At 36.3% G+C, this 12,918-nt stretch overlaps 1 pseudogene; it reads right to left on the bottom strand.

Annotated features, from left to right (window-relative positions):
- The window catches only part of LOC109678989 (transcription initiation factor TFIID subunit 9-like), a 100,311-nt pseudogene extending 89,634 nt beyond the window's left edge, over positions 1-10,677 (bottom strand).
- Between the last annotated feature and the right edge of the window lie 2,241 nt (positions 10,678-12,918).

Here is a 12,918-nt window from a genome sequence, read left to right as displayed (position 1 = left end):
CCATAAATGGACACTTCTTTGATTAACACAGGAGGAAGTATCAAAGAAGTGTAAGTAGAAGACATGGTGTGGAAGGATCTCACACAGGAAGTGCTCACCTACAAGTCGAGCAGCAAGCAGTGCCTTCACCACTCTGAGTAAACAATTGCTCAAACCATTAGGAGCTGCTTATCTATGTGAAAGCCTTGTTGAAAGAAAGAACAGCTTTTGGGAGTGTCTTTACTTTCTTTTTCTCTACTGTTATTTCAGCTTTCCTTTCCAGGCTCAAGAGCCTCCACTGAAGACCTCATTTGGGTGGCAACCTGGAAATTTTGTTCACAGGCTGAAGTTGTGATAAAGCCACCTTTGTACTTGGCAGGGTAACTGTATGTTAGCAGCAATCTAAAGCTAGTGTTCTTGAGTCAGGATGGTTGGATTCAAATCCCTGCTTCATCCTTTCATATTTTGTGAACTTGGGCAAGTTAACTAACCTCTCAGTGCTCAATTAATCATTCACACCATGGATAAGTTTATAGGGGTGATGTATAATAAGTAATGTTTGGTTTTGGGGGGAGTTAATTTTTTGGCTGTACTAAGGAATGAAATCACTGGTGATTGCTTACCAGTTGCCCCCCTCAAAATGGGTAATATTTGTAAAGTACCTTTCATCTACCAAGTGCTCAAAAACACATATCATCATCTATTTTATTTCTGTAGACATTTTAACAAAATGATCAGGTAAAAGTATTGAAAATTGAAATTGTTCCATGTCAAAATAATGAAGAGGAAGAGAGTGATCAAAATATCAGTTTCCTGAAAACTGCTATGATATTATTGCCCTGTTTACTTTTTTGTTTCATCCCTGATGGTTCTGTTGTGGACCTAGGTCCATATATAATTTTTCATTTCCCAAGTAATAATATCTGCCCAAACTGGGAACGCCTTAATGAGACCCTCTTTATCATTGATCAGTTTTCTGGCACGAACCCACATTTTCAACCTTCTCTGACACCACTATGGTGCCTTCTCACCCTGCTACTTTCCTGTTCCTTAACTACATCATGTTTTGCTTCCTTTATCTGTGGATTCTCATGAGCTACTACTCTGTTCAAATTTCTTCCTCAGGCTGTCTCATCCACTCATGTTGTCTTACTCAACCAGTATGTCCTTTCCTTGCTGAACAACAAGGTTAGTGGATCTGTCCTCTGAGCTCTCTCAGCCCTTTCATGTGCCTTTCAGGATTGGACAGGGAGCTAGAAATTAGCATTCCTGTAAGAAATGTCACACTGGCATGAAGATGGGCCATCACAGGATCCCTGAAGCTAGAAGAAAGATTCATTTATCTCCATGCATTATTTCCTGGCTTTTGTTTCATCTTTTCTCTAAGTTGTAACACTTCTGTGGGCAAAGCAGAGACAGATTCAGAATTTCTCTCTCCCCACTTTTGGCCAAAACTCACTCACTCACTCACTCTGCCTCTCTCTCTCTCTCTCTCTCTCTCTCTCTCTCTCTCTCTCTCTCTCTCTCTTCTTTTAATGCAAGTGAGCATTCAGACCCTAAGCAGGCTTTTTGGTCAGGGGCTCCAATAACACAACTGCTATGGTCCCCATCCTATTTAAACCAGTTTGGACCCAAACCCCAAACTCCTGATATTCCATATGTCAAGTCCAGCCAACCACCCCTAAATACCAAATAAAGAGACATGGTGAAGACAGAGAAAGGAGGTTTATTATACAGCTTAGGGCTCACCTTGGGAAGAGGCAGAATAAGTACTCAGCTCATATCCAGCCATTTTCACTGTGCAGACATGAGCTATAGGTTTAAGTAAACAAAAGAACTGGAGGCAAGAGACAAAGGTAGCAATAAAAAGTCCCAATCACAGGTGTGTTCTGGTTGACCGTTATCTTAGTTCCCAGAGGGGTTCTGGAGAAGATGTTATCATTGTCATCACTTGAGGAGAACATCTGATTCCCATGAGCTGATTGCTCCTCATCATTATAGATAATTGTCCTCTTTTGGAGGGGTAGCTGTCCTACAAGTCTCCTCTAGTTCCTTATGGGAAGTTTCAGTCTCTTGTCATAAAGATGTTATCAGTTTTGTCCTTTCTGGAATACAAGGTAATTGTTAAGTGACTGCAAAGAGAATGGCTTAGATACAAATACAAAATGGAGGCAGGCATGCCAAGCTTTTTCTGTTTTTAGTTAATTCATGTGCCCAAGTAAGGAGTCAAGGCTTTTTAGCAAACACAGTTTAAGTGCCTCTTACACCATCTCATATGATCATCTGTTTCCAGAATGTCACCATACTGGTGTGCTCTTTAGAGTGGCAAAGATTTCTCTTATTTTGTTTTCTCCAGTACCTTGCACACTACTTGATACACAGTAAGTACTCAAGGAATGATTGAAATGCCTGGATAAACTCAAGTTACTTGCAGAAAACTCAGATATCTATAAATGACTTTAGTACAAGGGTGATGCCCTGAGAGTAAAATGTGAAGTTAAGATAAAATATCAACACACAAAGACATGCCAAGACTTTTGTTGTGTTGAGCCACTCTTACATCCTGCAAAGGACCTAGAAGAATATGTGATGTAATTCTTGCTTACCTTCCTTGCAATCATGTTAGTGAAGAAAAGAATGATATTCAATTAAGGTATGAAATTAAGAGACTTACAGAAGTCTAGAGATGGGGAAGTCCTACAAAGTCAACCAAGTTAGCATACATGAAGATAAGTTTCTTGAGGAGGCGAGACTAGCTTTTGATATCAAAAAAGACAGTGTTTGTACCAAGTAGGGGAAAAACAGATGGTTTTGTAGAAGTGTGAAGCAAGAGACAGAGAAGGGAGGCTGCTGTGTTAGGGAACTGCTGAAACAGAGCCCAGCTTGCATGTGAGGAAGTAGTGGGAAATAATGGGAGATCAGTAGGTCACTCCAGATTATAATGAAGCTGTCAAAGTTACTAACTGCCAACTAAAGTTTGAGATTTTTATGGCAACTGAAGCAAATGATTGATTGATGAAGGGGTAAAAAAACATTGTGTTGATTAAATGTTGACCATTATAATTTTCAGTGCAACAGCTGCTACTGAAATTGCAGTAATTCAGGCTGAAAAATAGACACTGTTGTTCTAAAATAGCTTGGACTATTTGGAACCCTGTAGCATGAGTTTATGCCATGTAGTTTTGCTAAGAACATGATGGGGTGCATGTTCCTTGTTTTTCATTTTATCATAATGGCTTGTTCTATGGGTGGAGAATTCAAACTGAGCAACAATTTCACAGCTAGAGTTGGAGTGTGGGTTGTATAAAGTTGTAGAAGCACTTTCCAAAGATATAAAAACTCCTTCCTATTACCTAATCACAATTTCTAACTAGAGTATTTCAAAAATGAAACATATGAATAGCTTAAATTATTTATCTATTAAGCATCTGTTTTTTGTCAACTCATTATTTACATTGCATTACTTGTTTATAGTTATTTTCCGAAAAATTAAGTTACACAACCTATTTTTCCTGCCATTATAAATATTTATAACACTAACCATGTTTTACAAACTTCTAAGATAGAAATAATCCAAGAATGTAATTTACAGGTAAACTTGTGGGTACTTATTGTTGCCTACTCTAGATAATTTATTTCAAGATCATGGTTTTAGCTTCTTTGGGGTTAGTAATAACTATAATCAAATAAATCAAGTTGTGACTCAGCATTAATTTACTATATACCCTTTTATTTACTATATCTCCTTAAACTTCTAATTTATTTTAGGATACTTTGTGTCATATCAGGACATTTTGGACATTATTTCATAGTAGATATTTGAAAACAAGGAGAAACTGGAAAAATCCCAAGCTATTTTGGAAGGATGATGCCAGTATGGCAGGAGGATGAATTAGAAGACAAGGGAAGAGAAACAAAGGTAAAGAGATGAGTTGTAAGGTAAGTGGACAGGAGATGCAAACTTGTGGAGAATAGGAAAAAGGAAATATTTTAGGTGTTAAATGCACCATATTATTGCACAAGTAGAATTAATAGGTACACACAAAGTGTCCTTTCAGTGCCACAGTCTTAGCCATGCTTAGTCAGAGTGAAAATGGACTTTGCATAATTTAAAGGGAGGATGGCACAGGCCTTGCAAGGTAGCAGGTTGCTATAGAAACAGTATCCTACCAAGTGCAAATAGAGTCCATTGTCTTTGCCAGTGACTAAAAGAGGTTTTCAGAAGGCCAAAAACATATTAGTATTCTGAGCTAATAGGTCTTCTGTTAATGGAAAAGTAATCATCAAATTGTATACCATAAACAATGGTTAACATTTGAACCAAAGCAAGACCCAATCTATTCAAACATTTACAGTAGTGAAACAAGACAAATTTTATGTAATGATACACTCTTTAATCCTTCTACATTAGGACAGTATAGCTGCCCAACACCTTTGTGGTTCATATTTTTCATCTGTAAGACAGTATAGTAACCATATTATAAACTTATAAACCATATATAAACTTATATATCACTTAGAAAGAGCATAGTGTTACAGAAGGGTCAGTGTAGCTATCTAGATTCTTGCATGCTGCAAGAGAATAATTCAGGCAAGACATAAAGCACAGTGAAAGTATGGTTTACTAGATTAGAAAAGGCACTTTAGAGATGAAAGTGGGGTACCTCAGAAAGAGAGATTGAGAAGGACCATGACATACACCCAAGCATAGGTTTTTATCGAGATTTAGGGGACTTGGAGGGTCTAGTTCCTCCTGAGGATCAGCCTACCAAAAGTGATTGACATGAAACTTGTGAAAGAATTACCAAGCACCAAGAATCACTCTACACATGTGATCACCTAAGAAAAAAAAGACACAATGGGAGGAGGGAGAAAATTTAAATGTAGGATAAAATTAGAATGACATGGTAATGGGCTAAAGGCAACTCTGAGTCAAAGTGGTCCACCTAAACCTGTTTAAACCAGAACTTTTTTGCCCTTTACCTGGAATCAAGTGCAAGGGAGTATAAATGATTAACCAGAGCAAAGTTATTCCTTAGGAAGATATGGCAGTATGGGACTTCTCTTTATCAGGTCTCACCAGGATTCTCCCTGGGGGGTTGCGGGTATTTCACAAGGATGTAGAACCAGAAGCCTAGGTCTAGAAAAGTTTAGCTTCCAGCAGGTAAGAAAATAAGCAATGAGAGAGAGATAACAGAGCTCTCAGCTTATACACACTGAACTAAGGATTCTCATCTTAGAGTTTTCTTTGCACATCGCATGGCCCACGTCTAACTGCTACCTATCAGTACCACATATGAATCCAAATGTTAGTCATTCTTATATCATCATCACATAAGTATAGAACTTACAGTGGTTAAGAACATTCTGGAAACAGAATGTCTGGATTTATTTTTACTATTATTTCTTAATATTTAACCTATTTGGCTTCAATTTCCAAATCTATAAAATGAGAACTAACACTTCTACCTCATAGTAGTGTTATATGAATTAAATGAATTAATATTTGTGAAGTGTTTAGATCAGTATCTGATACATTGTGAATATTAAACAAATGTGCTAAAAATAAGTAAGTGGAAATGTTTTTGTTAGATTTCTGTTCTAGTTCTATCATTTCTATAATAGCTGTCCTTTCTTAATGGGCTTTTTTTTCCTTGTCAGTATTGGGTTTTGAACTCAGGGCATGGCACTTGCTAAGCAAATGCTCTATTACTTGAATGATGCCCCCAGTTCTTTGTTGCTTTTCAAATCTTAGTTTACTTTATGTTTTGTCATGGTTTCTGAATTAAATGAATGCAAAAGGGAAGGTAAAAAAGTGTGAACTAAAATTTATTGAATTTCTACTCTGTCCCAGGCCCTCTCTGAAGTTCTTTCTCATTTAATGATCCCAAAAACCATCTGAGGTATAAGTGATACAACTAAGAAAAGAGACCCAGAGAAAATGGCATAAACCCAAGACTCAGTGGTGGTTAATGTTAAATCCAGAATTGAAATCTACATATTACTGATTCTAGCATCAATAATTGTAGGCCACTATGACACAGTATTTTTTGGGTAAATTTAAAGTAAATAATAGCTACTATCAAATAGTTATTAAGATTATTGATAAACATAATGTGGTAAATCTTTTATTATTGTTTTATTCTTATCAAATTTTATATTTTAGTACTTACAACATTTTTTTCCTAAACACTGTGGTGTATATCAACCTGCTACATTACTCCAGGGTAAGTTATCTGAAGTTAACCTGACACAAATTAACTTGCCTATGCCCAGGAGACAAGTTAAATGGTTAATTCATGGTCTATTTGAATTATTAACAACGGATTCAACCAAGACCATGTCCCAACCATGACTTTCATAGCCAGCTGCAATATTTAAATTTACCTGAGTTTCTATTAAATCCATATTATTTGCTTTTTTTCCAGACTTTTGTGGGCTATATTTTTTTTTATCTCTTAAAATTATTTTTAGCACTTTCCATCTAATAGTTTTACTGGGTTCTCAGGTGCCTTTATCCACTTTAAGCAGAGGAAGCACGTATTAAAATATTTTTAAAGAAATGACTTATCATTCAAACTTTTAAATTCATCATATATAAAACAAAAAATGTAATCTCCAACATGAATTTAAGATGAGTGAAGTATTTGAGATACACAAATTCCAACATTGCAGTTTCTAGTACCACCAAATTTAGACTTGATACAAATGACTTCATCTGTTATTTTCCAGTTAATTTTCAGTTCAGCATTTTGTCACATTTTATTTATAGCTAGTGTCCCCAACTGTACAGAAGCAACCATCTCCACATCAAAGTTTAAAGGAAAAACAGAGACACTTTCTCAGATAGCAAGAAAGGAAAACAACTACTGCTGTTAGTCATGCCTCAAGGAACAAGGAGAAAATAGAAATTATTTTAGATGTAGATGAAAAGGTAAAATAAGGTTCTTGTCTCTGCCATGTTCTACTTACAAAGTGATCTAATGAATTAGAGTAGTATCAGATAGAATACACAGGGGGCCATCCTGTGTTGCTTCCTTACAATTTCCAGTAAGTCTTGTCCATTGCTTAACCTTTAGAATACCCAACTAAGATGTTTCTACCTAGAAATTCATCAACTGATAGTTCTTTCATTCATTTTATTTACAGTCTTTCAAAAAATAGAAGGAAAAGTTATCCATTAAAAAATTCATGGTTAGTTATCATTTATGCTTTGAAATGTCATTGAGTTTGTGAAACTGAAATTTTTCTTAAAAATGGCTGCTTTAAGAAGTGGTTTTAGAATACTTGCAGCAAGTCCAGCATTACCTGTACCTTAAGTGTGTAAGATTAAAATATTTACAAACAGATTTAGGAGAAAGGTGGAAATGTTGGTGAAAAAGTCAGCCTGAAGAGTAGAAATTGTATGTCTTCAACTGACAGCATAACATTCTTAAAGGAAAATATGCCTCATGGGGGATTTAAATTTATTGTAAGGTGAAAGGCTGAAATGAATGTTGAGTGTGTAAGAGACTTAGTATTTTTACACTAGGTTCTTTTCCATCCTGCTCTATACCCTGGGAGGATGAACTTCATGAATTGCACAGGCCCCCTCTGACCTCCACTTGGATTTGACCCACTGATAGGATTAGCAGGAGATCTATACATGGAAGGAAATGGACCAGAATATCCTTGCCAAGATGCAGCTGGCGGTGACTTTGTTACCCTACCCAAAACCAGATCACCTCTGTCCCCTAAGACCACAATCACATCTAAAGCAAGGAGTGACATTTCTTTCTGGTTTCTAATGCCTGCTACCTTTCCTATCTAAAATGAAAGGCTATCTCAGTGATAGCTTTCTGCAGGTACTAGTCTTGAAGTATATCATCCCTTGCTGGTTTCCTTAGTTCAATGTACACATTTGTAAATAATCTTCTTATTAAGCTGTTCTTAGTTATACCATTTGAGTGTGCCATCCTCTTTGTGGACAAAGATAGGGAGCAAATAAATTCCTAGTATTAACTTGTGAGTTTCTTCCTTGAACCATTAGAGGAATTAAAGTGACTTAAATGTTTTTGCAGGTTCCTAGATAATAGAAAACTTCATTAGGTTAGGTATAGCTAAGTAAATCAATGATAATTTAATATTTAATTTAAAGTTTAAGGTTTAACAATCTGTATGCAGGAAGAGAAATGTATTTCCACAAACTGGTAGCTTATCATGTGAAGAGAAGCACAGTTAGTTATGGAACTTCTATCAAGGATTCTCCTGTGTGTGCATTTTGATCAGGCATTAGTCTAAATATTTCAAATAAACTGACTTCCCATATTTCCTAAGTTTTAAGCATATCCCTTACACATCATCTTTTAAACAAAAGCAATATTTTATACTGATGTTGCTTCATCACAGATTGTTTTGGTTTTAAGACCCACAATAGCAAAACCTCCGACACAATCAATATAGGAAAGCTTTCAGGATGACAGAAATGTTCATGTTCTCTCCATTTTTTACAATGAAATAGTTAATATTTCACACATGTCCCAACTGGTCAACATCCTTTATACCACACCGAAGTATAATTGCTGAATCAATCATGTTCAAAACAGGTGGACTGGGAGAATTGGATGCAGGCTGTAAATTCTCTGGCTCTATAATCATAGCTTGGTTACATCATTAAAGTACTGATAAAAAGTTATTATAACCAGATTAGAATCTGAAACTTTAAGAACCAGAAAACCCCCACATACGAAATTAGTAGGCTACCATGTACATGTTAATGTCTTCTTTTGCAACTCTTATGCAATATGCACAGCTACATGAATACACTTTATTTATTGAATTCCATTATGATATTTTTATTTATTTGGTAAAAACAAATAACAAACATCTTCTAAATTTAATATGAAAAATGGAAAAGTTAACTTGTCATGTTTGTTACTCAGTGTGTCTAATTATGATATATTTTAATGGTTCACATTTGAAGGCGGACTCCATGAAGAGTCCTTGTCATTGCCATTTATCTGAAAGGTGCTGTCCCAGAAGACACACACAAAGACTAGGCAGTGTAAAAGTTTCTCCCCATAACATTCTGTTCAACATCTCCACCTTGCCTCTCCCAAGACAGAATTAAGAAATGGGTTAGAGAATGCAATAAAATATCTTGCACAGTTTTCACAAAGGACTTAAGACAGTGTGCCAGCTCCAAGGGTGACCTTGTAGCAGGAGTCTCCATATTCACAGTTCATACCTGTCTTTTTACTGTAATTAGTACTTTAGAAAGTTATTGAGGAAATTCTCTAGAAAAACTTACATCCCTGGATAAATGAATGTAAAACATCACAATACTTTAGAAGTAAAAAACTATTTTAGTTGGTGCTCGGTTATTTTGTCAGTGTACTGTTTACTTCATTCACATCTGCATGTGCACCCCCAAATGATAATGGATATTCCAAAATTTGACGTGCATATTTGCTTTTTGTTTTGTGTGTTTTCTTTGTTTGTCTATTTGTTTTGTTCTCAGAAGGAATTGCTTCTCAGAAAAAAAAATTAAATAATCATTCTTTCCCTAGGCCAACTTATAAAGTTATACTGAGCTCCAAAACTTAGCAAGGAGGGAAAATAGTAATATTTTCATAATACTAATAGTTAAACCAAGTAGAATATTAACTAGACAGAATTACCTTGAATGTGATATTTGAATATATGTGGCTGCTTATTGATTCATTCAGATGACATTTGTTGAGTACCTCCCATGAACCAGACACATGCCAGGAATTTCAGAGATAAAGAAGAATCTTTGAGTTGTCAATCACTAATGAGCTGATAGACTAGGCTAGACACTGAGATACAAGTGTCACCAGTGTTCTAGTTCTAATAGTCTTTAAATATAATCATAGTTGTGTTTATGTAAACACTGCAAATTTTGGTGCTCTGAGTTCCTCCTCATGATATCAGGACCTGGTATTCCCCTCAGGGAGTCTATGGTGCTGATAATTCTTATTCATTTACTCACTACCTGTGTTTTTGCTCCACCTCGTGTCCCACATTCCACTGCTTGCACTAATCACACTTAAAGTTCCAATGGATTGTTACCATTGCCCTTCTGTCTTGAGATAAATGAGAATCCAGGGCAAAGATGAGTCTCCCTTTCCTCTCTGTGTAATAGATACAGGGCCAGCTTCATGGGCCTGTGACCAGGACGGTCCCACAGGGCTCCACTTTCAAAAGGACTCTTGTGCTAGGAGTTTAATATTCTGTTGTAAACATCTTGCAATTCTAAACAATTTTATCCTTGATTTTGCTGTTTATAAGTGGAGTCCAATGGGACAATAAAGCATGGACCAGGGACTAGCAGTCCCAGGTCACACATGATGCCACCTCCTACACCTTCATGATCCCACAGCAAAAGCTCTGTACAGCTGACTCCCCATCATCCCATTCCTGTGTCCTGTCCTCTGTCCCTTTCCTTACCTCTTTACCCCCACTCTCTAATCTCTACCCCCCTACATCTAGGGCAGCATCCAGTTCACATTGGTAGGGAGAGACCTGCATCCTTTTATTGCTCTCTACCCCGTGAGGCTCCTGGACAGGGGTCATGTGGAAGGTCAGGATCTTTTGCATATTCCTTGCAGTGTCTAGTGAAGGGACATGGTGCTGATCATCCTGCCCCTGAGCTGGCAGTACCATGGCACATTTGATGGGTGCAAGTCCCTTTCCCATAGTTGATCAAGGTACTGAGTGCATACCAGCTCAGAGGTTACCATCCATGGGAGACTCACCCAGTTGGTTATCAGTTGGGACAATGGCAGATACTAAGTTCCTTTCTGACAGGGGTTCTGCATGTTCACGTGGTACTGGGCCTCACCAATTAGGTAGCTAACACTGCAAAGGCAACACACAAAATAGCGTAGATATCATTCTGAACAGAGGGGGAATAAATTCTACTATTCTATGACAGAGTATAAGGGGAGAAGAGACTTTAATCATGTTAGAATAACATGGAATCAGAGGGAATTCAGTTTCAGATTTGGTCATAGCTGGACGGAAGCAAGCCTTCATGTGTGCATGGGTTCGACAAAGGAGATCACCCATGTGGTTAGAAAATTAGTTATATATGCAGACATACTACCTAAGTGAACAGACTGATAATTATGGGAGCCAGATCTCTCACCACTTGAGAAAATAAAAGCATAGAAAGGGAGAAGGTAAGAATAAACCTTGAAGTATTGAATTGAAATTGTCAACTTATAGTTTGTAACATATATAGATGAATGGGTTTAGACAGAGATGCAGATGAAAGTGGGCGTATTCATATTCATTCCTAGTTCTGCCTGATAAGAAGGCCTGGAAGCCTTGCAGCACACCGAGAAGCCAGATGGTAGTTTCTGAATACTGTGCTACACTAAATAAAACCAAGACTCTTGGAAAAGTGGATGATTCCAAATTATAAGGTGTGTTGGAACATTTTGTAGTGTCAGAACAAAAAGAAGCAATCCAAGAGTAAGTAAAAATGTCAAAAGAACTAAGAAGACACCTTAAAGGGGCTCTCACTGTCCCAAACTGGGACAACTAGAGAATTAAATAACTAATGATAATAATGAAATTATAACCCCAGAATAAAATAGGAGTCAATAAATTAAATATTTATATTATATAAATATGTAGTGAATGAATAAGTGAATGAAAGAAATCAGAGAAGAGGTAATATTCTCCATTGAAATAAAATGCCAATAAATAAATCTAGAACGAGTTCTAGAATTTAGAATGTTACCTTTTGAACCATTCATTCAATCATGTATTGAAAGTTCCTTACAACCACTGAAATTTTTATTGTCTCATGGTTTTGGGTTTTTTCCCAGAATGTCATAGTTGCAATCATATAGTAATTAATCTTTCTGACCGGCTTCTTTCATTTAGCAATGTGTTTCTAAGGGTCCTCTATTTCTTTTCATGGTTTAATAACACATTTCTTTTTACTGCTGAATAATATTCCACATTATAGATGAAGAACAGTGTATTTATCTATTCACCTATTGAAGGATATTTTGGTTGCTCTGAGTTTTTGGTGATTGGAAACATAGCTGCTATAAACATACATGTGCATATTTTTGTGTGGGCATAAGTTTTCAATTCAATTAGGTAAGTATTTAGAAGCCTGGTCACTAGCTGTTATGATAAAACCATATTTAGTTTTGTAAGAAACTGTTAAACTGCTGGGAGCCAGTAACTCATGCCTATAATCCTAGCTACTCAGTAAACAGAGATCAGGAGGATCGAGGTACCAAGCCAGCTGGGGCATATAGTTTGCAAGGCTCTATCTTGAAAAAAACCCATCACAAAAAAGGACCAGTGGAGTGGATCAAGGTGCAGGCCCAGAGTTCAAAACAAAATCAAACATAAGCAAAAAAAGAAACTACCAAAATTTCAAGGTATGATTTCATATTCATACAATAAATGAATGATTGTTGCAGTGGTTTCATGTTCTCTACAGTATTTGGTATTGTCAGATTTTTAGATTTTTGTTGTCTAATAGGTGCATAGTGGTTCCTCACTATTGCCTTAATTTGTGATTCCTAAATGACATAGGATCTTTTCATGATTTTTAGCATTTTATCATATGAATGTATGTCACCAGCATATCTTCTTTGGTAAGATAAGATTTTTCATCCATTTTTGTATTTGGATTATTTGCTTTCTTATGTAGAACTTTAGGATTTTTGGTATACTTTGGATAAGACTTCCTTATCAGATTTGTGTTTTCTCATACTTTCTTCTAGTCTGTGCATTAACTTTTCATTCCCTTAACCGTTTCTTTCACAGAGCAGATTTTTTTTTAATTTTAACAATCTCTGCATCATTTTTAAGGACTTTCTTTTCGCTAAATTTAAAAACTCATCATAAAACCAAGATTGTCTAGATTATATCTTATATTATCCTTCAGAAGTTTCATAGTTTTGCATT

This window comes from Castor canadensis, chromosome 10, assembly GCF_047511655.1.
Source record: "Castor canadensis chromosome 10, mCasCan1.hap1v2, whole genome shotgun sequence".
Taxonomy (NCBI): Eukaryota; Metazoa; Chordata; class Mammalia; order Rodentia; family Castoridae; genus Castor; species Castor canadensis.
This window is presented reverse-complemented; position numbering and strand designations above follow the sequence as displayed.